The sequence below is a fragment of the Puma concolor genome, chromosome D1, assembly GCF_028749965.1.
Source record: "Puma concolor isolate L17-30 chromosome D1, mPumCon1.1.hap2, whole genome shotgun sequence".
NCBI classification, from domain to species: domain Eukaryota; kingdom Metazoa; phylum Chordata; class Mammalia; order Carnivora; family Felidae; genus Puma; species Puma concolor.
Genome location: NC_141676.1, coordinates 102,748,342 through 102,773,616, shown reverse-complemented (window position 1 = coordinate 102,773,616; position 25,275 = coordinate 102,748,342). Strand labels below are relative to the sequence as shown.

The following is a 25,275-nucleotide window of genomic DNA, read 5'->3' as shown; positions in this document are numbered from 1 at the left end:
GCGCGCAGCCTGAGAAGGAGCCTTGAGCGCCAGGGAGGCTCCAAGTCAGTATCAAGAGGATTTTCATAAACACAACTGTCTGTGTCTGGGCAGCCATGTGGAAAGTTGCAATATAACCCACTGATGTCATGTGGCAGGGGAAACAAGATTTCCAGAGGCAGCCGCGCTGCTCTCTCCAACCTCCACGTGGGGCAGAATCCCAGACAGGCTTTGCGAAGAAAGGGAAGGGAAAAAAAAAAAAAAAAACAACACAACCTGCAACAAATTGCAAAACAAAACCCTGGGTCTGAGGTCTGCGAAGAAGCACGGTAGGAAAGGGAGCTGGGGACGATCTGGAGTTGGTGGGGGAGCACACTGGGCTGTGGGATCACCCTGCAGGCTCTGTTCTGTGGGCTTTCTGAGGATGAGGGCAGCCTCCAGAGGAGCTGGGGTGCGCCGACCTCTCCCTGCCGCCCGGCACCTTGGATCCCTGGACCTCAGAATCACCTGTCCTTTCTCTCCCCCCGGGGGGATTACACCTCACCAGAGCCTCACTCTCCTGGTCTTTAAAATCTCCGGATTTCAGATTCCTGCAACCCATTCCACTACCAGTTCTGCGTTCACGTCTAAGGTCTAACCCACGCTTGGGCTGCTGTGGTTTCAAACTTTCAACACGGTTCTGGTTCTGCACTCGGGCGGGGGCCCCCTAGAAGAGGGGAGCAGTGGGGAGATGGGGTGTCTTTTCCTTCTTGGTTGGTGTCTCGTAGCATTACCTCACTTCTCTGCTGTCTCCAGCGGCCGGCACACCTTGGCCGGGGTCACTTCACTTGCCCGCACTGCATGCACTTTTCTCATTTCTACAATGAGGTGCAGGGGTCCTTTTAGGTCAAAAAGTCTAGAAGCGTCTGACTTCGGCTCAGGTCGTGATCTCGCATTTCATGAGTTCGGGCCCCGTGTCAGGCTCTGTGCTCTGTGCTGACAGCTCAGAGTCTGGAGCCTGCTTCGGATTCTGGGTCTCCCTCTTTCTCTGTCCCTCCCCTGCTCGTGTTCTCTCTCTCACAAATAAATAAACGTTAAAAAAATTTAATCATTTTATGACTACACATAAGGAGGAGCAGAGTGGTGCAGATTACACAAAGGATATTTTCTGCTTTTATTAATACTTCTGGGGATCTCCTTCAAATTATAAATCATTCTAATGGCAGAAAACTTGAAAACCAAGAATAAGCATTTAACAAATAAACAGACAAACACCTGCTTCTCAAATACAACCCAGATATCATTTCTATTAACCTTTGGAATGTCATTTGGAATGTCATTTTAGTCTTCAGAGTTTGCATATCCATATATTCTTTAAGTAAAAATATACTAGAATCATGTTCTGCAGTCTATCCTTTCATCATTTTGGGATGCACTGTACACATTTTCTCTTACACGGATATTCTTCTGCAATTTTTTTTTCTTAAGTTTGTTCTTTTTTCTCGTGATTTTTAATATTCAGGAAAACTGCAGATGAAGAATTACAAATGGCCACAAACATACAAAAGAACACTTTGCCTCAAGAATAATCAAAGAAGAGGAATGAGATGTTATTTTTATATATCCGATCAGCATAGTTTTTTTTTTTCTTTTTTTTAAGCTGACACAATCTACTTTGTAACCTGGATGAAGAGGTGGACAATCTTTTACATGGCTGGGAGTCGGACAATCTTTTACATGGCTGGAAAACCTGGAAAGAGTTTTTTGTATCGAGATGTAAAAATGTGTATGATTGTTCACTGACTAATTCTATTTCTGGGAGTTTACTCTGTGGGAGTAACCACCTAAGTATTAAAAGATAGCAGTACAAGGATGTTTGCTGAAGCACGGTTTCTAAGAGCAAAATTTTAGCAACAACCTAAATGTCCATCAACAGGGGAATGAGCAGGATGAAATCGACAAATGGAAAGATAGTATGCAGCCCTGAAAAATGATGATGTAGCTCTATAGGTACTGACTTGGAAAGAGGTCTTGGGTATTTTCTGGAGTGAAAAAGAATCAGATAACAGAACAGCATTCGAAGTCTTAGCCCATTTATATAAATTTATATGCACAAATCTGTATGTGTGCTTAGATAAAGAAATGCCGGAGGCTCTGTTGGTTTCAGATAGGAGGGAGGGCTTAAAGGTGGCAGTCTGGTCTGGGGGTGGGGCGGGGCAAGGACTGAGGATTCACTTTGAAACTGCATTTGCCAACCAGCCTCCAAGTTGTGTGTGTGTGTGTGTGTGTGTGTGTGTGTGTGTGTGTGTGTGTGTGTTTCTTAGAATGTATGTTCTTTTGGGGTGCAGGGAGGGACACTGATGGAGATTATGAACACCTCCACCTGCCGCCAGGCATTGACCAAAATATTAGCAGTGATTATCTCTTGGAGGGGTGATTCGGCATGTGTTCATTTCTTCTTTGAATTTTTAGTATTATTTGAACATTTTGCACAAAGCATTTTGCAATATTTGCTGTCAGGGAATGCTCACAAGTGCTATTTTCTTTCTTTCTTTTATAATATACTGAGAGCCTGGATTTCTGTGTCTTGTCTGTCAATATCTGCAATATTAACTTTCTCACCCTGCTGTTGCCCTTCCTCGAGAACCCCAGCTGTCTCTTGCCAGCTTTGGGGTGTCTCTGTAGATGCAAGCCCGTGGACAAGCGCCATGCTCAGACCCTACCTGCACCAAACTCCCCAAGTCTGCCTCTCCCCCACCTGTGGAAGGATGGTGCTCACATTCTTCTGACCGGGCTGAGCAGGGACACTGCCAAATTTTTATCTTTGCCCCTCACCTTCCTCTGCCTTCCTTTTCTAAGACTTGTCTCTTAGGTTCTGATGTGACCACAGGGCTCTCACCAGACGTGGAAATCCCTGCCATCGCCTCCACGCCTACCCTTGGCTCTGTTTATCCTAATACCCTACTTGGCATCTGACCTTGTTCTGTCTTGCGTCTTGGACTTTGCTGCTTCCTGGAAGTTTCCAGTCATCCCTACCATGCTAGGTGTGACAATGCTCTATTCCACTTGATTCAACAGTTCAAAAAACCTACTGTGTGCTCCTTATGTGCTCAAGCCCTGGACAGGTTCTTGTGGACATAGAAACCATGAGTAGAGGTCTCTACACTTGAGAGAGCCGTAGGGACTCTGATGGTAGCTGACCCTGAAGGTCTATGACTGCCAGGTGCTGTTCTAGACGCTTTGCACGTATTATCTCCTTTAACCCTCGCTATAATCCTGTGAAGTAAGTATGATGAATGTGTCCGTTTTAAAGAGGAGGAAACTGAGGCATAGAGAATAGCTTCCCCGAGGTCACAGAGAATTGAGTGGCAATCTGGCTCCTAAACACCGTGTGCTATGAAAGAAAAGAGGCCACCTGTAAAGTGTTGTAATAGACATTTACAGAAAGACTACGGGAGTTTGGCAAAAGTGAGTCATGAATTCTTTTGGCTCTCAGACTCTTGACCTGTGTGAGAACCCAGGTAGGTAACCAGCTTCCTCTCTGCTGCTTACTCACCCAACCTTCTGCTTTTATCTCTGCAGATGAAACGTCAAACATCGTCTTAACTTAGACTCAGCATCTTCTGTGAGTGACTGACATCTGCTGGGCTGGCCTCCGGCCCCAGGTCCACCTGGCTGGGTTGGCAGGCCCAGATCATGTCCCACACCATCTCACATGCAGCAGCCCAAGTGCCCCAGAGCTTTCCTGCTTGGGTCTGAGCTTCTTCCCAACGTTCCATGAGCCCTCCCACTGGGGAAAAACTGATGGAAACTGCTCCGTGACCCCTGTGCTTCTAGTAGGCCATGTTTTCTGAAAGAAAGATGTTCCAGAAGAGCTTTGTCCAAACTGAATGTTTGTAGACTGAATCCCATTTAGAATACATTAGAATAATTAGCTAATGACACAACAGCATCAACTTGCATTGAGTCCTCACTACATGCCAGGCACTTTGCTCATAATATCCCTTGAATTCATGGGACACATCTGTAAGGTGGGCACCTCTTTCCTTATCCTGACATAACCAATGAAGAAACCAAGCCCAGAGATGTTAGGTGATTTGACCTAGGTCACACAGCTAATAAGTGCCAGAGCTGCCTCCTGGCCTGGCACGCAGTCTAAACCATCACTCTGCTGTGTCTGGTCCAAGGAGCATTCGGTGAATTCTTAGGCAAACGGTCTCTTAGGGAAATCTATGAGCCCTGCTGGACAGTTCTACAGCAGGGACAGTAGAAGTTTCTCCCCACCATCCCCCAGAAGGGGGAGCTCTGGAGCTGCCCCAGCTCCAGCCCAGCATGCCTGTGAGCACACACATGCACACGCACTCGCGTGCCTTCCTGGGGCCAGCCCATGACTGTCTCCTCTGACCAGGCAGCTGACTGGGTACACAGGACTGAGCCACTAGGAGCCAGGGCAATCAAGAGCAAGAAAGCTGAATAAAAGCGGCTAATACTCTATCTATGATATGCAGCTTCGGTTGTAATAAACACTGCAGCTGAATATTCCCGCAGGGACTTCCTAATGGAAGAGATGGATACACTCCAGAGCGACCCCAGGGGTTTTACACGCAGCTCTGACTAAACTCCCTATAAAATCAATCCCGCCTTTTCACCAGTTGTGACAGGGTGTTCTAATATTAATCCACTCTCCTTGTCACTCAGCTCCCCCAACAAAGGCTTTAATGATCTTTAACCAGGCATGATAAACACGATACACTCAAGCAGAGAATGCCCGGACCCAGGGAGCCTCCGCACCTCACGACAACAACACGCTTAGAGGTTAAGGGAGACAAGGGTGACCCCCTTAGTCCCCCTGACAACCTCCTGTCTCCCACAGGATGGTCTGCAGAGGAAGGCAGCTCCATGAGGGCAGAGGCAGTCAACTTGTTCAGGCTGGCTGGGGGGTAGGAGGGGTGCAGGCCCTGGGCATGGGGTGAGGGTCTCAGCAGCCAGGGGAAGGAACAGAGAGGCCTAGAGTTTGGCCTCTGTGCTGGCCCTCCCAGCACCCCCAAACCCAGCCTGCCCAGACTTTGCACACGCCTGCTCTTTACCCACCCCTCTCTTGCTCCCTCCATGCCTGGACCCTTCCCTGGACTCTCCATGCCCCTAGAGGCCCCGGACAGGGGTGGACAAGAAGAGTGGAGGTTCATAAAGGCAGTTGGAGGGGGAGATGGGCAGTCAGGTGGTGGCAGGGCCAGAGGTCTGGGCCCTGGTGTGAGGAGATACACAGGCGGATGAGGTGTGTCTACACCACTAAAACCTTAGTCCTTCTATTTCTAATCCACCGCTCAGTCTTCAAGGCTGCAAAGCGTTTATGGGAGCTGAGCAGGCGCCCTGCGCTGGCTCCGGGGCAGTTCAGAGGCCTCCTCTCTCATGCACAAACCTGTTCAGGAAACAGCAGGGTAAAGTGCCTGGCGGCCTCGGCCCCAACCTCCCAGCAAACTCCCTCTGGCGACAGCGAGTCAGAGCCTGGAGTTTGGCCTCTCACTTCAGAAAACAACCCAAACTGGCCCGAGATGTTTAATTTAACCAACTGGCTGCTCCAGCCCACTGAGGGGCAGCTCAGCAGGGCCCAGGGGCCTCCGTGGTGGTGTCCTGATCCCCCGTGGCCCTGAGGGTCTCAGAAGGCCGTGTGAAGCTTGGGGAGCAGCACGGTGCCTTCCCTGTTGTAATAGAACTTGGTTTAATGTTTTCATTTTAACAGAAAACAGCCTTAAGGAAAATAACAATGTAAAAAAGTAGGGAAGCCATGACCTGCTTCCGCCACTGGTAACATTTGAATGTACTGCCTTCTAACACTTTTCCCCTTAAAGGTGTTGAATTCGGGCTTGGCCTCGGCCTTGCACCAGAGACCTGCACACGCTCTTTTGCCAACAAGAGGCTCCCTGCGCAGGGGAGGGAGGGATTCTGGAGCATGATTTATTGGGTGATCAGGGCTCCTTCCTAAGTCTTGTGCCTTCATTTTCTCAATTATAAAAAGGAGATAGTAATATAGGACACCTTGGCAGCTCAGTGGGTTAAGCGACCAACTTCTACTCAGGTCATGATCTCATGGTTCATGAGTTTGAGCCCTGCTTCGGCTTCTGTGTCAAAGGCTCTGTGTCTGAGCCTCTGACAGCTCAGAGCCTGGAGCCTGCTTCGGATTCTGCATCTCCCTCTCTCCCTGCCCCTCCACAGCTTGCGCTCTGCCTCTCGGAAATAAATAAATGTTGAAAAAAAATTAAAATTAAAAAAAAGGAGATAGTAATAAAACTGACCTACAGGGTGGTGACAGGGACGAAATGTTTTTATACATGCAAAGAACTTAGAAAAGTGCCCGGTGTATAATAAAATGAAATAAATGTGGTAGTGGTATCACTGATAGCATTATTATTATTATTATTATTATTATTATTATTATTAATTACTTTTAGCATGATCTTGCCTGCAAGGAAAGGGGAGTAGGGATACACAGTCCCCTCCTCCCAGTAGCCTGCCACCGAGGATGTCTAAGCACCCAGCTATGTAACAAGCGGGCAGGACAGTGCCCAAGAGAGAGGACAGAAAGCCAAATACTGCCGATCCGGGGATCTGTGGTTGCTGGGGTGAAAAGGGAAGGCACATAGCTACCACCTGTCATGTGGGTTCAAGTTGCCCAAGTAGCTCCGTGCTGGTACCTATGGCAGGCAGCTACTCCCTCTCCCCCTTGCCCCTGTGGGGGCCACTGATCCAACCCCTTACTCTTTGCCCCCCCGCCTCCAAGAGAGTGAACACCTCAATCACGCATCCTGGTTGGTGCACCCAGGTGTCTCTTTGCCTGCCCTCATCTAGCCCTTGAAAACTTTCTGACTTAGACCATCCACATCCAAGAACATTCCTGGAAACAACTCTGGAGATCCTAGAATGGCTCATGACAATAACACCTCATATGTATTCGGCGCTTACTATGTCCTTGGCTAAAAGCTTTCCATATATTACCTCATTTAAGCCTTACGGCGAGACTGTGAGCTAAGAACTACAATTGTCTCCACTTTACAGATGAAGCCGTGGCTCAGAGAGATTGAGTTGTCTGCCTGAAGATTGATGTCCTGCTCCATCTGTCAGCAGGGTGACTTGAATTTTACCATGGAGAGACAGCCCTTTGTTCTGGGGAGACACCACCATGGACCTGTTCATTTTCTACAGCTACTCTTCCAAAGGGACTCCGGTGCCATTATTAACCTGAATGCTGACGAGTCAAGTGTTTATTTTGATCGTGAAAGCTGGATGTATCTCTTATCTGTGACACAAAAATACAAGGCAAATGAATAGGAGAAACTGAGACCCAGAAAGGGTAAGTCTTTTTTCCATGGGCACGTGGCTAGGAAGTCACAGAGCTAGGACCAGAATCCAAGACTCCCCAGTCTTGAGTTCTCTCTAACAGATGCTGCTTCTCATCTGTCCCCTTCCAGAGGGCCCTTGGCTGAGGCCAGAGACCAAGGCCCACATCTCTGGTACACCCTGCATATCACCCAGAGCAGGTCTGTGCACAAAGGAGGTGCTCACTCCATCCCTGCCAACAAGCGGACGTTAACTTTCTGCAGGTGAGTTAGCACCACACATTGACACGCGCTTCCGACCTTTGCCCGATAACCGGCTCTGGTTCATTCATCCACGAATGGAAATGAGCTCACAGAAGAGGCTACTTAACATTACTGGCCCGAGCCCGGACTAATTCTCCCGCAGCCAGCTATGACTGCCCAGGTCCATGCCCCCCACTATCTACTCCACCAAGTCCACCACTCTTCACCCCTCTTCCCCTAAGAACACACCACAGGGGCGCCTGGGTGGCTCAGTCTGTTAAGCGTCAGGCTTCGGCTCAGGTCGCGATCTCATGGTTCGTGAGTTCCAGCCCTGCATTGGGCTCTGTGCTGACAGCTCGGAGCCTGGAGCCTGCTTCGGATTCTGTTTCCCTCTATCTCTCTCTGCTCCTCCCCCGCTCGCACTTTGTCTGTCTCTCTCAAAAAAAATTAATAAACATTAAAAAAAATTAGAAAGGCCTTTCTTAAAAAAACAAAAGACAAAAACACACAGCACAGCCCCAGCCCAGGACAGGGTCCCTTGAGAAGCTAACACCGAATGAAAGAATCCGAGAGAGGCAGAGCTGACTGGAGTCTTCGCAGGGCTGCTGCCTGGTTTCGTTGGGGTTCTGCCTCATTTCTGTCATTCACAGGTTGGTGACTTCCTGACTTCCTGCTGCCCACGGTAGCTGTCCCTGTGACCCTCAGGCTAGAGGCAGGCAGTTTGGGCCACCTCCCCCAGCAGCGGCAAGTCCGGGTGGCGGTAACGGTGCATCTTTTATTGAGTTAGCGGGTTAACGGGCACGTAAAACACACACAACTTGTCAGCCTGTTGGCTGCTGCCACCACCATAATGCTCTCCTGCCTCAGGCTCCACTGGATTGCTCGTCAGCTTGCTCTCTCCCTCCCTCTCCTTCTCCTCGTGATGTTGTTGCTTTGTTTGTTTTTCTGGGGTTTTGTTGTTGTCGTTGTTCTGTTTTTGTCAAAGTCTCTCTCTTCCCAACCTGCACCTCCTCCCTCCCCGAACAGCTAAAGGGTCCCTAGAAACATTATTATTTATTTATTTTCAATCGTTTCCCTGGGCAGTCGGTTCCTGAGAAGACTGAGCCTTGAAGGCTCAGATGCCTCTGCCGAGTTAATGTTTCATTATCTGTCCCTTCCCAGGACACTCAGGTTCAAGGACAGAGGCAGCCCAGAAAGAGTTTCAGTCCATCGAAGGATGAGGCGCATGGCTTAGAGCACTTGCCAGATGCCCGACACCAGTGTCAGCTGAGCACACAGGCTCACGCTGCCCACCAGGGCAGGCACAAGGCCAGCACCGTCCCCGGCAGGCGGTGACCGCGTGCACCTCCACCTACCCACACCTCCAAAACCCCACGCCTGCGTGCACGCACGCAGAAGTTCATATCTACACGCCCAGACCCCACCATACAAACATTCTCAGAAAATCCACATTCCGGATGGGTACTCCTAAGGATCTACACTTGAAAGAGCGCACACGCACGCTGCAAGGTGCATTCTCCAGTCTGCACGTACACGCCTCATACACATATACTCTCGACGGCTTCGGTCTGCACGCACATGCCGAGGTCACCACACCCTCAACCGTCCACATGTACATTCATGTGTGCAGACACCACATCATCAACAGGCCATTATTCACATATATCCCCGCAAAGATGCACCTTCAGTACTGATACTAATCATGGGTGCCCTCAAAACTGTCTATTTCTGCATGCACGGCGCCCAACTATTTACATACACTACCAGGAGCTGAACCCTGTGTGCACACTTCTGATGTGCATATACCTCCAACAGACCACATCTGCACACACTCACCCCGGATACACCCAGCCTCAACCACCCACATCTGCCAGCTGCACTTCTGCGTACACATCCGCTGTTTGCCGGCCATGTCTGCATGTGCCCACCCTACATACACACTTCCTGGGCATATCCCCAAACCTCCATGTCTGCCACGTCCTCATAGAAACCGGTACTCCCGCCAGCCTATCTGCAAGTCAGACTTTAATGTGTATTTCAGATATATTTGTAAGCACCTCATGTACACATACATACTTGATCCCCTTTGCTTATATCCCAGGCACATGAACTCTTAACCCCTATCAGTATGTATATTCCATGTAAACATCCCATAATATTCTACTGTCTGTATGTTCACATTACATGTCCCCAGATAAGACACCAATTCTGCCCCTGCTCATACTCTGACGTCTTCCCGTCTTCATGCACATCTCAAATGTGTGTGCTCACACCTCTGAATGCCCTATTCTACATGTGCGTGCATACAGGTTACACAGACCCCAGTACATGGACACACACACACTCAAGTCTGCCATTGCCACATGCAAAGGCAACCACGTACAGCTCCCTCTACCACCCCGTGCCTGTATCAAATGCCACCATCAATTCAATTTAATTAAGACGGAACTAAACTCTTGGGCCCGGAGAAGAGTCTGTTTGGTGTTGGAAATAGGGAGATGAAAAAGACAGCATTCAGGACGGCACTTGTTGCGATGAGCACTGGCTGTTGCATGTAAGTAATGAATCACTAAATTCTACTCCTGAAACCATTATTACACTGCCTGTTAACTAACTTGGAATTTAAAAAAAAAAAGAAAAAAAAAAAGAGCAGGGACCTTACCCTCAGGGAGGTCTCAGTCTAGGAAGAGAAATGGGCAAGAAAGCAGACAGTTACAACAAAAGCTGATTAGTTCAGTCATGGAAATAGGTGTGCACACAAGCACACACCCTCAGGAGCTCCAGATTTACAGGAACATTCTACATGCATACAGATGCACAAATGGACACACCATTCACATCCCCACTCTGTACCCAAACCCCACGATTTTAACCATGATCAGTCACTTCAATTAGGCATAGGGGCTTAAAAAGCCACCCATCAAGCGCCTCTCTCATGCTAAAGCTGCTGTTAGGGTGAGAATGTTCTCTCATGAGCACCATCACTGCTTGGACTGAATCTCTCTTCTTGGCTGTTCACTGAGTACCTAGTCCAGCACTGACACAGCCTTGGGTGTGGGGAGTGGTCTCTCCAACAATGGACCAACTTCATTCTCAGCCTGACCTCAGACGAGCCACAGGCTTTGAAGTTACCCTCTCCACTCTTTGCCTTCTACAGAGGCTGCTGTGGCCATGATGAGCCCAAGGGATCATTCCTGCTCACTCCTCCTTGCTTGGGCTCCAGCAGCTCTGATATGCTTATTTTTTATAGCTAATCCAATTCCATTCTGAATTCCTAGGATTTTAGTGTCTAAAGCAGAGGTCAAACAACTATGCCTCATAGACCAAATCTGGCCCACCATCTGTTTTTGTAAATAAAGTTTTATTGAGACGCAGTCACACACATTTATTTAAGTATTGTCTATGGTTGCTTTGGGGCTGTAACGACTGAGTTCAGCCTCGGTCTGAGACTGAGACTATGGCTGGTCAAACCTAAAATATTTACTATCTGACCCTTCGCAGAAGGTGTTAGCCAAAGGGGCATCAAGTATGGAGGTACTAGTCCTACTATGGCCTTCTCTGGTTAAAACAGCACATTTTAAGAGGTAAATAGAGAAACTGCAGAGTGCAGAGGGAGAAGACCAGGAAGGAAAGGGATCCAAATTACTTCTTTAACTCATCAGATGTCGATGGAGTGCCTCCCATCTGCCGACACTCTGCTGGGCACAAGGTTACAGCAGTGAAAAGAACATAGCTCCTGTCCCCCTAAACTAAACAAGGCTATTAGCGGACATTAAACCACAGCTCATAGGGGCGCCTGGGTGGCGCAGTCGGTTAAGCGTCCGACTTCAGCCAGGTCACGATCTCGCGGTCCGTGAGTTCGAGCCCCGCGTCGGGCTCTGGGCTGATGGCTCGGAGCCTGGAGCCTGTTTCCGATTCTGTGTCTCCCTCTCTCTCTGCCCCTCCCCCGTTCGTGCTCTGTCTCTCTCTGTCCCAAAAATAAATAAACGTTGAAAAAAAAAAAATTAAAAAAAAAAAAAAAAAAACCACAGCTCATACAAGGACTGCATAGTGAGCAATGTGATAAATACTGAGAAGACAAAAAGTGGGCAGTGTTGGAGCCAGGAAAACAAACTCAGAAATACTTTGATGGGTGACCTCAAATATGTGAGGGAATGATGTGGCAAAGGGACTGGACAAGCTCTCTGGGCTTTCCCAAGTGGGCTCTGGGATCAGAGCAGCACAGGAAATACAGGAAGACTCTGTCTTAGTGAGTCAAGGAGATTTTAACCCTCAGCACTGCCCTACAATGGGCCCTGCACCACAAAAGCTTGTGTACTCCATATTATTAATGAAGGAGAATCATTTGGGGGATGAGTAGAGGGGACTGGTGCTTGGGATTGGCCTACATGACGTCTGTGCCCAAGTGTAAGGCTCACCATGGCTTCTCAAGATGATGCATCAAGCTAAGCTTTGCCAATATTCCCTCTCCCTTCCCAGCATCCTCTGCTCCTATTATGCAGACATAAGGGATGGCGGCCTCTCCCAACCTGGCCCTTGGGTAGGCCATGGGCAGCTCCTGTCACAGTGTGCTGTGAGGGCGTCCATCACTCCTGTGGTCGTCATGGGTTCCTACTTAAACCAGTTGAAAATAAGTTTCCATACCAACTGGCTTCTTCAAAGATCCTGAGAACCTCCTCCTCCTTCTCACAAAGGACCCCAACCTTTTTCCACTTGCTCTCTCCCCTCAAGCTCCAAACTTTTCCATCTCTCCTTTGAGTCTTCCAAGCCCCTCTCCTCTTCAGCCCCTCAGGTGGCATCCAAGGGGCCATGCCTGATCCTCTCTTGCAGAAGGTTCAAAGGAGGATGTCGAAGTTTGGCCTCATCCTTAACCCAGGATTCTTGGTGTCCACTCCTTGTTCATTCCCTCCCACCAGGAGCATACTTCCCAGATCTGGACATCAAAGACACAGATAAGAGCAAGAGGGATGAGAAGATGACAGCAAGAAAGAAGGCAGGATCAGGACAAAGAAAGGACGCAAGCAAAATGCAAGACCAAATAAAAGGGCAAATGGGGAAAGCCTTAAGAACTCTGGTTTTAAGTGGCCTGATAATTAAATAACAAGGGTTTGGTGGGGGAGCCCACCTTTCAAAATCCCCGCCAATGGCAAAGCTATGAAAACCCAAATAGCAAACATTTACTCAGAATTAACACGGAACAGATCCCATCAAGCAACCTTGGGGCTGTTTCTGGAGTCTTACCTTAATGTCTTGTGTGGCACTGGGGCCCAGGCGGGTACTAGACCTGGCGTAATATGCTAAACAAATCTAATGGTGTGCTTTATTTCCCCCCTCAGCAGAACTCTTAATTACGTATGTTGCAAATGCACAGAGAAAATGGATTAGCCAGAGCAGCTGTTCGATGCTGGAGCGGCACCTTCCCCAGAAGTCTTCGCAAGGAGACTGTGAGGAGGCCCCACAGGCCAGGCCGGGCCGGGGAGCTGGCAGGAGTCTGGGAAGAGCAGGTGGGAGGCTACTGCAGGATCTGAATCTACAGCCACAAGGTGTCTGTTCCTTGGTGCCCCGACGGGAGAAGTGGGGCATGGGTTAGAGGGTGAGTGGTAGTGCGGGCCAGGCCAGTCCTGTGACCGCATGGGCTGAGGCTCAGCTTCACGGCTCACTGCTAAGGCCATCGTCCTAGTCGACCCACGCAGAGCCATGCCTGAAGCCCTCACCGGTGCTAAGTGTCAGTAGGTCCTATGGCAAGGTGACTCACTACTGCCCCCTTGGAAGTTGCAGGAATCATGTCAGTTTCACAGTCACTTATGGTCTGTGAGAGGAGTCTACTAAGGGACATAGGAGGGCCTCTTCCCTAGAAGGACAAGTCAGAAAGCTAAGAACTTGGGGCTTTAACTGGGGAAGGCAGACCAGTTAATGGAAAGCAATAGAAGTTGCAAGGTATAAGGGCAGAAACCCACTTTGAAAAGAAACATCCTCCAGATGGACAGAGTCCTGATGCAACATGAACTGGACACTGGTCAGTGACAGAAGTATCACGGAGAGACCTGTCCCCTGAACTCAGGTCCGAGGCGCTGGTGTATGTGTGTGTGCACATGAGCGAGTGTGTGCGTGAAGAGGACTCTGCCTTAGACACAAAGGTCCTCATCTGTGAAGCCTTTGGTACTGCCATCCTGAGAGGGAGAACATCCAGCGGGCTGTGGTGGGATTCGTACCCAGGACCTGGGTTCGAGTCCCATCCTCCCACGTACCAGAAACTATTATAACCTTTCTGGGCCCAGCTTCTCCAACTAGCCTGGCCTATGAAAAACCGGCCTTGAACTTATCAGTAATAGTGCTTGAATCTGAATGTGTTGAGGGACCTGTGTACTTGCAGGGGATCTCTCTCTCCCAGGGTTGTAGGAGGGGTATGCACTGAATCAGTGAAGCTGCTTTATGAACTGGAAAGTGCAATAACAATAACAGTAACAGTAGCATTTACTGAGCACTTACTATGTGCCAAGCACTATTCTAAACGTTTTACATGCTTTATCCCATCCAGTGCTCATAATACACCTACCTACAGGTCCTATTTGTATCCTGGTTATTCAGATGAGGACATTAAGGCAAAAAGAGATTACATCGATTCTCAAGGGTTGTACCACTAATAAATGGGTGGAGTCAGGATTCAAACCCTGGCATCTTAATCCTATCTGCTACACACCTGTTATCAGTTATTGTTTCATATAAGACCATCACCCTTATTTAAAAAAAAAAAACTGGAAGGTATTATGCTGAGTGAAATAAGTAAGTCAGAGAAGGACAGATATCATATGTTTTCACTCATACGTGGATCTTAAGAAACTTAACAGAAGTCCATGGGGGAAGGGAAGAGGGAAAAAATAGTTACAAACAGAGAGGGAGGGAGGCAAACCATAAGAGCCTCTTAAATACAGAGAACAAACTGAGGGTGGATGGGGGGGGGTGGGGGAAAGGGGGAAATGGGTGATGGGCATTGAGGAGGGCGCTTGTTGGGATGAGCACTGGGTGTTGTATGTAAGCCAATTTGACAATAAATTATATTTAAAAAAAAAAAGACCACCACCCAGTATCGGCTGGGCTTAGGACACGGCAAGAGGAAGCAGGCCCATGCACTGCCCAGCAGCATGGGACACTGAAGGTGAAGGGAAACCTTTGGGCTCCAGTCACGTAAGCAGCAGGTGTAAGGGCACATGCTGCATTTAAAATTCAGAACAAGGCTATAGCGTAGGGCCAGGGCAGCAGTCTAGCCTGAGGAGGAGGAAGGGGGCACCATGGCAGGGACAGTGGAGCCTTGAGAGCAATGTACTGCTAGTCCACCTGCTAATGATTCCTCCGAACATTGGTTCCACTCCATTCCATGAGACACATCTCTACGCAGCACCTACCTTGCACCAGGTGTGGGGGACGAGATGAATGAAAAGTGTGGTCTGTGTCCTTCTGTAGCTTGTAGTCTACCAAGGAAGGCCAATACCACATGCGTCCTTGCAAGCATGAGGACTCTAGAGGACGACGAGGCTTGGGTGTGTATTAGTGAGGGCAGTGCTAACTGCTACGATGAACAGACCCATGATGGCTCCAACTCAGAACGTCATCCTTCACTCACTCAGCAGGACAACACCAATACTCCCGGTTGGTGAAAGATGCTCTCCTCTGCTCTTCATTTCTCTTACAGACAGGATGACAGCAGCTCTGCCATCTTCAACAGGAATCCTTCAAGTCCTCCCCCGGGGGCACCATCAACGTCAGCAGAAGGGAAAAGAGCAAGGAGTGTGTGGGAAGTTTCTGTGGGCCAGGCTTGAGAGTAGCACAGATCAATCACTTTCTACTCACATGCTAATGACCGGACCTCAATACAGGCCACGCCTAACTGCAAAGGAAGAGCAGAGTCCCCACAGGCCATAGATTTGGTGAGCAGCCAGCAGATGGTCATAGCGGGCAATGGAGGATCTTGGCCCTCCATGTTCTCTCTGCTTGGAATGCCTCTCCTAGTCCCACTTCCCCTCTTTCTACACAGCCAACTCTGTGACTTCATGAACAATGGCACATACCAATTATAATGTTCTTTTTCCTTCTTGTACACATAAGCCCCTTCTATTCTCAAAAGCCCTATAAACATAATTGTCACTGATAATGTGACTTGCATTAGTGATACCGAGGGAAGGCAGGAGGCCTTTGACCACAAGGGGGCCTATCTGGACAGGCAGCAAATAATAGCAAAAAGCAAGACATCAAGAGGGGACTCCAGAATTGAGTAGAGACAGGAATTCAGAACCACAAGGAGCCAGCAGAACATAAGGTCACCTAGAGAATTCTCAAAACTGCTGGGCAGAGTGACTCTTCAGAGGTGTGTGGGATGTTGACTCAGATTACTTTATTTAGAAATTAAGCAAAAGGTGAGATATGTTAATAAAATCTGGAGGACACCTAGAGAAAGGAATGAAGGACACGAGACAGTGTTTCACACATGTTCATCAGATGGAAGATTAACAGACACAACGCGTCGCTCCGTCCAGGGTGTCTGCTTCTCAGCCACCTCGTTACATAGGAATCGCTATGCCCGACTGACAGACAAGACAATCATTTCAAAGAAAGCCTCGCAGCCCATGAACAGAGGAGCTGGATGCAAACTCAGGCACGGTCTTAACCGCTACACTCCACTGCCTGAGAAAGGAGAAGAGCAACAGGACAGAATTTATTAGGAGTTTGGGAAAGAGGTGGGCAGGCGGGAGATGCAATTGTGACGAGGAAGCAAGGCTGCCAAAGGCCAGACTTTCTGGAGACAGAGCCGTGGGCCAAAGAGGGCAAGAGGGCCCCCTGGCTCCTGAGGGAGGGAGGCTGGTGATCCCAGCTAGCCAGCCTCCCCAAAGGGAAAGAGAAGAAGCCTGCTCACCCAGACGGTGGTTGCTCCTCTCTGCTGGGGCAGAAGGAAGGGAGTTCTTGGCAATGCTTGACTTGCTAAGCCTCAGGGGAGAAAAACCAGGGAGTTGGTGAGAGCAGCTCCCTAAGGTGCCTTGGGCGTGATGCAGCGCTTTCCAGCAGGGAGCGAAATCAGGAGGAAGGGAATCAAGACCAGATGGAGTTAGTGTTCCAGCAAGTGCACGTGGTTTTAGAAATGAAGGAGAAACGTGGATTGAGGCCAAATCCAGTTCGCAGGGTTCCACAAACCTGCAGTCCCTGGGGAATCATGCAGACACAGGATGTCAGGCCTGGGAGGCATTTCAGAGATCATCCTGCCCGGCTGCTCCTTTTACAATGGGGGAAACTGAGACCTGGAGAGAGTAGGTCAGCGCAAGGGTCGGGGCCATATCCCAGATCCCTGCTCCCCCTTATCGTCACCGAGACCAAGGAGGCACGTAGGCAGCAGGCCTGCTTTTCACTCCTCCCTCTGCACCAACTCTGTGGAGCACCACTAACCAGGAGGTGCTAAAGCCTTGGGGGCTGCTGAGGTTAGGGTTTTGTGCAGACGCCTCTTCATCCACCCCCTGCCCTCTCCTTCCACGGAAGCTCCCTACTCCAGGGTCTCTAAGTGCTTCAGTAGCTGTGTGACCTTGGCAAGACACTTTGCCTCTCTGACTCAATTTCTTTCCCCAGGAAAGGGCACTATAGGGCAAGAAAATCATTGAGTCCTGTGCTTTTCCTGTGCCCACAAGAACTACGATGTCAGGATAAAGGCTGATGTTGGGAGAAGGCAACCAAGATTGTCAGAGCGGACAAGCAGACCCTCTCCTAACACTGGTGTTGGGGGAGGGGGCAAGGCAACCAAGGCCCCCAAATCATGGGTCTAAATGCTTAAAAGGTACAATGAATATAACAAACTGATAAACTACGCTTACCCCCCCCCACCTTGACAAATACATCTTCGTGATGACAAAATTGAAAAATCTAGGTGTAAAACCACAGTTTCTTTTTATATGACTTAAAGTTGGCAACTCTTAAAGATAGATGAATTTAATTATTATTGCACATGTTTGGGTGCTGACAATGTTTGGGTGAGTAATAAAACAAAGATAAAATAATTCAAAAACTATTGTGTATTTACTCCAAAATTATTTTTCTTGCCTTTATTTAAAGAGTCCCTAATTATGTTGTCATAATCGAGACGTTTACATAATTTGTGTTCTGTTGAGATTAATGCCAACTTAAACATCTCTTGAGGTATTGTAGTTCTTAGATAGTTTTTTTCTTGTTGTTGTTGTTAATTTCAATTTGAAGAAACTTCTCTGCAGAGGCAGGATAAATTAGAAATGACAATACAATTCTTAAAGCCCCAAATCTATGTATTCAGAAATAAGCAGAGAATTTTACTTATTTTCAAACACTATAATATGGCCACATATGATAAATTATCATTTCAGGAAATGATATAAAACAGTTGATTTTCATCCTGTTTCTCACGGGATAGAGTAACATAGGCGTTCTGCATGATACTTTATGCATGTTACATCTAGACTTACAGATGGACAAAAGTAAGAGAAACGGGAGTTAATACTGCAAAGTGTTTCTGATTTTTTATATACAACTATTGCAAATACCACACTAATTAATGAATACCTCCATGAATTTGAATTTGAACACAAAGAAAACAAGAAAATGGATGCTCAGCGCTGTGGACAGTTCATTATAAAATAATCTATTTCATTGTGCTGAGAAGGATTTGACAAGTTAATTAATTGGCCTTCTATCTAAGCACTTCCACTGCTTAAATCCTAGTTTGCCCACCATCCACCCCAAAACACTGTCTCCCTGATGTGGGCAGCAGCACAACCGAGCACCTTCATAGCAACCTAACCCAGCCACCTTTTGTTTCAAGAACAGAGGGCAAAACACCAGGAGAAGGACCTCCCTGGGGCATGATTCATGGCAGTCCTGAGAGTGGCTGTTTAGGGTTACAGGTCCCACCAAACCAACACTGAGCACTGGAACCCGCTAACAGAGGGACCCAAGTGTTTTCTTATAAATAGATGTATTAGCGTGGGGGGGCTTACAGAGTATGTGGAGCTTCTAAAGTGTAGGAGAAATCCTCCCCTTGTCCAGAGAAGAGTATTGCTGGAAATTTCAAGCTGGAAGGGATGAGGCTGGGAGGCTATCTGATGCCGCCTGGGGGCAAGAACCTCTAGGATCATGTCCAGCTTCCTTCTAAGAGCACACGCTAGCCTCCCGAGCCCTATCCTCTCCTGTCCTGTCACTCACCCAGCTGTCTCACCAGACCACTCAGACTTCCCTGCCATGTGCTCACACCCCTCTGTGACTTTGCTCTTGTGGTTACATCCACGTGTCTTTTCCCCTTCCCTTTGTTTAACTGGTTTATTAAATGGTTTATTAAACAGTTTATATTCAGTGGGGCATAAATACAACATATTTTTTTCAAGCCATCCCTTCTATCACATTCTTTGGATTCTCTCATTAACAGATACCCTAACTTTCTGGTTCCTTTCCCGGATCTGGATCCTTTGGCGCTGAGGCCAGGAAGGGGGGCGGGCGTTTAGAAATGATGGCTGGGGTCATTGTGTGGAACTGGCAGCCTGACAACATGGGGAAGGCCTTGGTCTCTAACGGTTCAGTTTGGTCCCACCCCCTGCTGGTGGCTTTGCCTGTGTGCAGGTATACATGGTGGTCTTGGATTAGTGTTGGCTTTACCTATTCCTCCAGTGCTGAGCACATGTCAGGAAGGGCAGCCATGGCTACCTCAGGCCCGTGCCAGTGGTCTACCCCCCGGAGAAGGCCATCGCTTCATGCAGCGGACAAGCCCCATACCAACCGCCCCTCCTCCAGACACCTTGTCCTTCCACATCAGTGAGGTCTTCTGGGTTTTCTTTGGTACTCTCTGAGAGCTGGAGGCATGTAGGATGGAGGGGAGACCCCCCCCCTCCCTCCCCTTCCCTTCCCAGATTTACAACACTGCGGTTCCTTCTGGCCTTGGCCCAAGCCACTCTGGACTTCAACTTCTGTGCTCCGCACTCCCCATTCCCTGGCTCCCGCTTCAGAAAAATCAGGAAAGGCGCAAGCAGAGGACACAAGTCAAACCTGTGCAAGAACCCCTCGCTGTCCCCATCTCCAGTCAAAGCCCGGAAGTGTCTACTTTGTCCTGGGAGTGATGTGTCATCTCTCCTCCTATAGGCACTCCCAACCTCCCTGAATAATTCCCTCAGAGCCACTCTCAGCTGGCTTGGGGGAGAGAGAGAATTCTAAATAGTCTCCACAAAATCAGCAGCCGGCCCCTCCCCCTTCTTCTACACACTGGGATGTTGGATACTAGAATGTGCTGTGGGGCAGGGGGTGACAGGGCCCGATCAGCTTCTTAACAAGCCCCAGCTGTCGGTGTCTCTCTTTAGGATGCGGTTCTCTTACCATTTCTCTGCACCCAGCTGCTGACCCCACTGTTGGTCCAGTCCCCTCACACACTTGGCCAGTGGAAGATTCCGGTTAGGTCTCAGCCCTGTGCCGGGTCTGCCCCAGCCTCCCAAGCTGCCAGCCTCTCCTCCAGGTTCCCACAGGGGTTTGGATTCACTCTGGGTCTACTGTGGTGCGCTTAGATGTTTGCAACTGTTTTCTCCAGCATGTCTGTGAGTACCCAATGGGCAAGGAGTGGGCTTAGGCATCTTGTACCCCCAGGACACACCACTGGGCCTGGCGCGTCACAGGCACACACTGCCAGCTTGTCGAAGGAAGGAAATGAGATGGATGGACTTAATTAGGGAATAACGAATGAGTCAGTTATTGAGTAAAGGAAGGAACTCATCAGCAAGTGAGTGACCAAAGGAAGCAGTGAATTATTGCAAGCCTTTCCTTGGCCCCCTTCCTGTTGTCCAGCCTCCCCGGGGAGCTCCCAGCAAGCCCATCTGCAGCCGGCCCTCAGCTCATCAGATTCTAGGAGAGCGGTCTGCCCCACCCCTGGTAATGGAACTGTTAGCTCAGGAGGCAACAGTCTCACCGTGTAAAATCACTGTCTATTCTAGTCAAATTAACTAGGTAATCCTCTGCATTAGTGTAAAATTCTCCATCAAACCATGAAGACTGCCATTTAAAACATTCAAGGCCCGAGTAGGGGAGGAGAGGGCAGAGAACGCAAGAACCAGCACTTTTTCCTGAAAAGCAATGTTTGAAAGGCCTCCCAGCCTCTCCAAGCAGGGAGGAGTCCCACCTGGGACTGTTGAGAGCCCGGGCCGCAGGCTGCCGGCTGCTCTAGCCTCCACTCCCCGGGCTTCTGAGTGACTCCTCTGGTCTTACTTCTTGGGGTCACCGCCCCTATACCGTGCCCTTCCTCCGAGGGCTCAGTTGGTTGATGCTGAGACTGTAGAGGGAAGGACAAGATGAAATCTCCAGCACAAACATGCCAAGTCATCTGCTGGTGCCCCCTGCTCTACAAAGAAGCCACCCTGAACCAACTGGAGAGCATGATTAATTCTCAGAACCCCAAAGGTCCAGCCACCTTATGCTCCCAGTGGTGCCTAGGGGTCCCCCTAGAGGCCCCACGATCGAATGGAAAAGTGACCGTTCCTGAACGTGGCTAGATATTAAGGGGAGCATCTTTAGCATTTACTGGGCACCTTCCACAGTCAGATGATAGGCAGTGGAGGAGAGAGCTTCTTTGGGGATCATGGACCCAGATTTGAGGTAGCCTGTGAGCCCAGGAGATGGGACTACACTTCCTTTACCTTTCTGACACCCCCAATTGGCACCCAATTGGTGCTGGGCAAATGCTACAACAGACACTTGCGTTCGGGAATAAAAAGTGAACCAACAGAGCCAGGGATACGAGGCACCTGCACATACACCCATCAAACTGGCAGCCACTCATGCCAACCCCTTGGGGTTTGGTCCTGGAGCCCCCCGCAGGAGGGGGAGAAAAAGAGGCAGCTTCCCAGGGGACTGCTCCACGCTGAGGTAGCATACTGGCTGCTGTGCTCTGGGGAAACAACAGCTCCCTGCCTAAACGCACAGATGGACAGATAGGTCTTATTAAGCATACGACATTCAGGGGCCTCGTCTGGAAAAGACATTGATTCTAAACGGCTGTTTGCCATCGACAAGCCACGGCACCAAGGCAGACAGCTCTGGGTTATCCGGCTTGCGCGCCCTCCCCCACCGCCCCACCCCCTGCGTGGACACACACAAGCACCCCAGAGCCCCTCTGCCCTGGCCCTGTGCCTGAGCTGATACTGCATTCCGGGCTGCGGACTCGCTTGGTAGAGCACAGGTGCCAGCACATCCCTCCCTGTCCCCTGGGGACCTCAGGCCCAGCTGTAGCAGCCAGGCAGCCTTGGGACCCTGCGGTCCTCACCAGCCCCCACCCATAGAGCCCATCAGCACAGCCCCCCATCTCCCTGTCCCCTCTCCCACCCCATCCTCCCTTCTTACTGCTTATGCCTGTGTAGGCAGGAGGCAAAGCAATGCGAATACATTAACATTTCCTTAATTCTATCTGCGCCTCCAAAACTCTGAGTCACAACTGGGTGGGTTTTCCTGCCTCGTGAACTGTCAGCCTCATTCAGAAATGCCATTTTCTACTTTGCTCCTGGATCAGCAAGAGGGCAAGGGGTGGGGCCCATGGGGTGAGAAGTGGGCACACCCAACCCGTGCCGATCCTTGTCCAATGATGCTGCGGTCAGGGCACGGGCAGCTCCAGAGAGAAGCCGTACAGGATTCTACCAAGAACCCGAAGGTCAGCACCTTGCCTTTGTAGAGCAGTTTTTACGTTTTACAAAAGTGCAGTTGCCTATATTATTTTGTCGTTCGTACACCCATTGCACATAAGTGGAAACTGAGGCATGATGATCTGAAAGCCTTGGCCTGGGTATAACACAGCAAGTAATGATAGAGTCAAGACTAATACCTTACCCTCTGACTCCAAGTCCATGCACCTGCTGGGGAAAGTGCAGGCAAAGTCACATACCCCCCACCCCCACTGGAGAGTTAACATTTGTTTGACCCTATAGCCGCGGTCTGGCACCAGAAATCTCAGACGTACCTTCTCGGCCAAAAGTGTTTTCAAAGAAGTGGGTCTGGCTGTCTGAGGCACGGCACACATTCTCCAGTTGTCCACATCACCCCCACCCCCTACTGTGTTACAGTGATCCATTCACACATGCTCATTCCCTGCCTGGCTCTGGAATTTGCCCCTCACATGAGCTTTCTGCCACCTAAGGACAGTTCCACATTCACCTAGAGAAAGGGGGGGGGCACCAATGGAGTGTGACCTCCAGGAGGTTAGATAGTCCCCAGCGCTCAGAAATGGCTGGCTGCTAACACGTATTAAATTCTATGTTCAAGGCAGTCTGTTGGGCACTGGGTGGATAGGAAGATGATTAAGTGTGGCCCTTTCCCTCCAGCAATGTAGTCGGTCACAGAAAACAGACACAATAATTATATCAGAAGCCAGTGGCGTGGGTACAAAGATGCCATGGAAAGATGGCAGCCTAGGGGAGCGGGGCAAAGATGATGAAATGGGTGGATGTGCAGGGGGGAAGGTGGGAAGGCACCCAAACAAAAGGACTTTCTCCTCTGATGCCTCTGAGGCATGAAGACTCCTGATGGCTTAGGACCCTGCTCCAGCCACTCAGCCACTCCCCACCTGGATGTGCCTGCGCTTCTGATGTCAGGATTCAGGGCCTCGCCTTGCCAGCGCGAGCATTTGACTACAGCGACTGTGCTCAATTGAGTGTCTGTCCTCTCTGGCTTAGCATAAGGGAAACTCAGAAGGAAGCTACCAGATTCTTCCACGAGTCAGTCCTGCTTGAACACAAGGAATACTGGGACTTGGTACCAAGGGCTGGTGGGAAAGGAAGAAGAGCCAGAGCCAGTGTGGCCGGGACAACGGAAAACTCATGGGGTCCATGGGGTTCTCAGAAATCCAAGAGAGCAGGGAAGGCACAGAACTTTCTCGAGCTTGCACTGATATCCAGGGTCCCCAACCCAGCAGGTGGAATTTCCTATAATGGGGCTATTTCTAGAGGAGCACGTCTCTACCAGTTGAAAGATATTTTAGAAGTAATGCATTCCAAACAATAAAAAAAGTAAACTTTGCAAAGCATTTGCTTGATTCAATCAGGGTGGGTTCATGTGTGTCCACAGAATACTCGTTCATTTATTCATTGGCCATTCATTCATTTCACAGATACTAAGCCCTGATTATAGAAGCTAGGCACTGTACCTCTCAGTCTCACTTGTTGCACCACTGAATGTACTCTTGAACGGTAAAGGAAAAAAGTAGTGACCACCCGGTCACTCGGACACGCCACAGAAGTGTCCTGTATGCGCCCAGCATCTGTGCGTATGATGGTGAAACACAGTTGAGAAACCTAGTTCTAAAGGCTGGCCAGGCACTTCCTGTACCAGCCCACATTGTCCCCTGGCTATGGGCCTCCAGCCCCCTTGATGAGGGTCCAGGCCCGGAACCTGCTGCATAATAAATCTCAACAACTCACGGTCATTCAAAGCATGCTCCCTCCACTGACCCCTGCGGGTTCATAAACTTCGTCTTCAAAAACCTCACACGCACACACACCACCTCATCGGCGCATCGCGTTCCAGAGCCCCAACGCTGTTTCCTGTTCCTGTTCTTTGTCCCAAGACAGGCAGTGCTCTCCTTCCCACTTATACCCATCACATCCTCTTCTCGTCCAGAGTAGACTTAATGAGAAGTAGACTTAATGAGACTGATGGACTAAATTCCCCTGGTAGACTAGGGCCCATCACAGCCCAGAGTTCCCTAACCGAGCCCCTTCTGGTGAAATGCCAGGCTGTCTTAGATCTACCAAGATGGTATTCGAGTGCTTTAGAAAGCTGGAAGGAAATTTAGGGCTCCTCTGGTTCAGCTTTAGGAGGCAGAAGGACACCAAACTGGTTAATGATTGTACTGGCTGTCACTTCATAACAAGTCACCCTGAAACTTAGTGCCTAAAAGCAATACTCATTTATTTAGCTCACAATTCTGAGGACTGGAAATTTAGGCAGGGCTCGGCTGGTGGGACCTCTTGCAGGTCAGCGAGGCGGCTCTCCTTCTGGGGACTGTCAACTGGGCAATGGGAGACAACAGGGCCACGTGTCTCTCACCATCTCATCCAGCGGGCCGGTCTGGGTGACAGCAGAGTTCCAAGAGAGTGAACAGAGGCAGGCAAGCCTTTTGAGGACTAGGCTCGGAACCGGCATGTCCACACTCCTGCTGAATGCTATTGGCCCAAGCAAGTCATAGGACAGCCCGGATTCAAGGGGGATGGCAATAGACCCCACATCTTAATGAGAGGAGCTGCAGTGTCACATGGCAAAGGGTGGGGACAGAGAGAGGCATGAAGCATTGTGACTGTTTTTTGCCATCTTGAGCCAGGATGGGAATTCAAGTCTCCTGACTCTGTGTTGAAGGTATAGCACCCACTTCTGATTCAGTCCATGCAAATCTTACCCACTGTCCATTCTAGTCTCCTCCTCTGCAATTCAGGAGAATCTGTTCTAGAAGGAAAAAAACTCAGCATAGAACAGTGGGTCAAGTGCTTCTGTGTCCTCGGTGTAGAGTCAGGAGAAAGAGTAGGAGCCCGGCTTCTCTCTATCTATACCAGCATCCCCCCAGCACACCCCTCATCTCTGACTCCCACCCTCTCCAGGACAGAGGCCGGAATTCCTCCCTCTGTCCCCTCAGCAAAGCCTCAGATTCCAGATTTCTTTTTTTTTTTTTTTTTTTTTGCAACTATCCCACATAACTGTAAGCTCCCTACTGCTCCACAGCCCT

General features: G+C 49.5%; 1 long non-coding RNA gene across 1 annotated transcript in view; it reads right to left on the bottom strand.

Moving 5' to 3' along the window:
• Positions 1-25,275, bottom strand: part of LOC147576951 (uncharacterized) — a 162,451-nt gene that overhangs the window by 13,079 nt on the left and 124,097 nt on the right. The window lies entirely within an intron of this gene.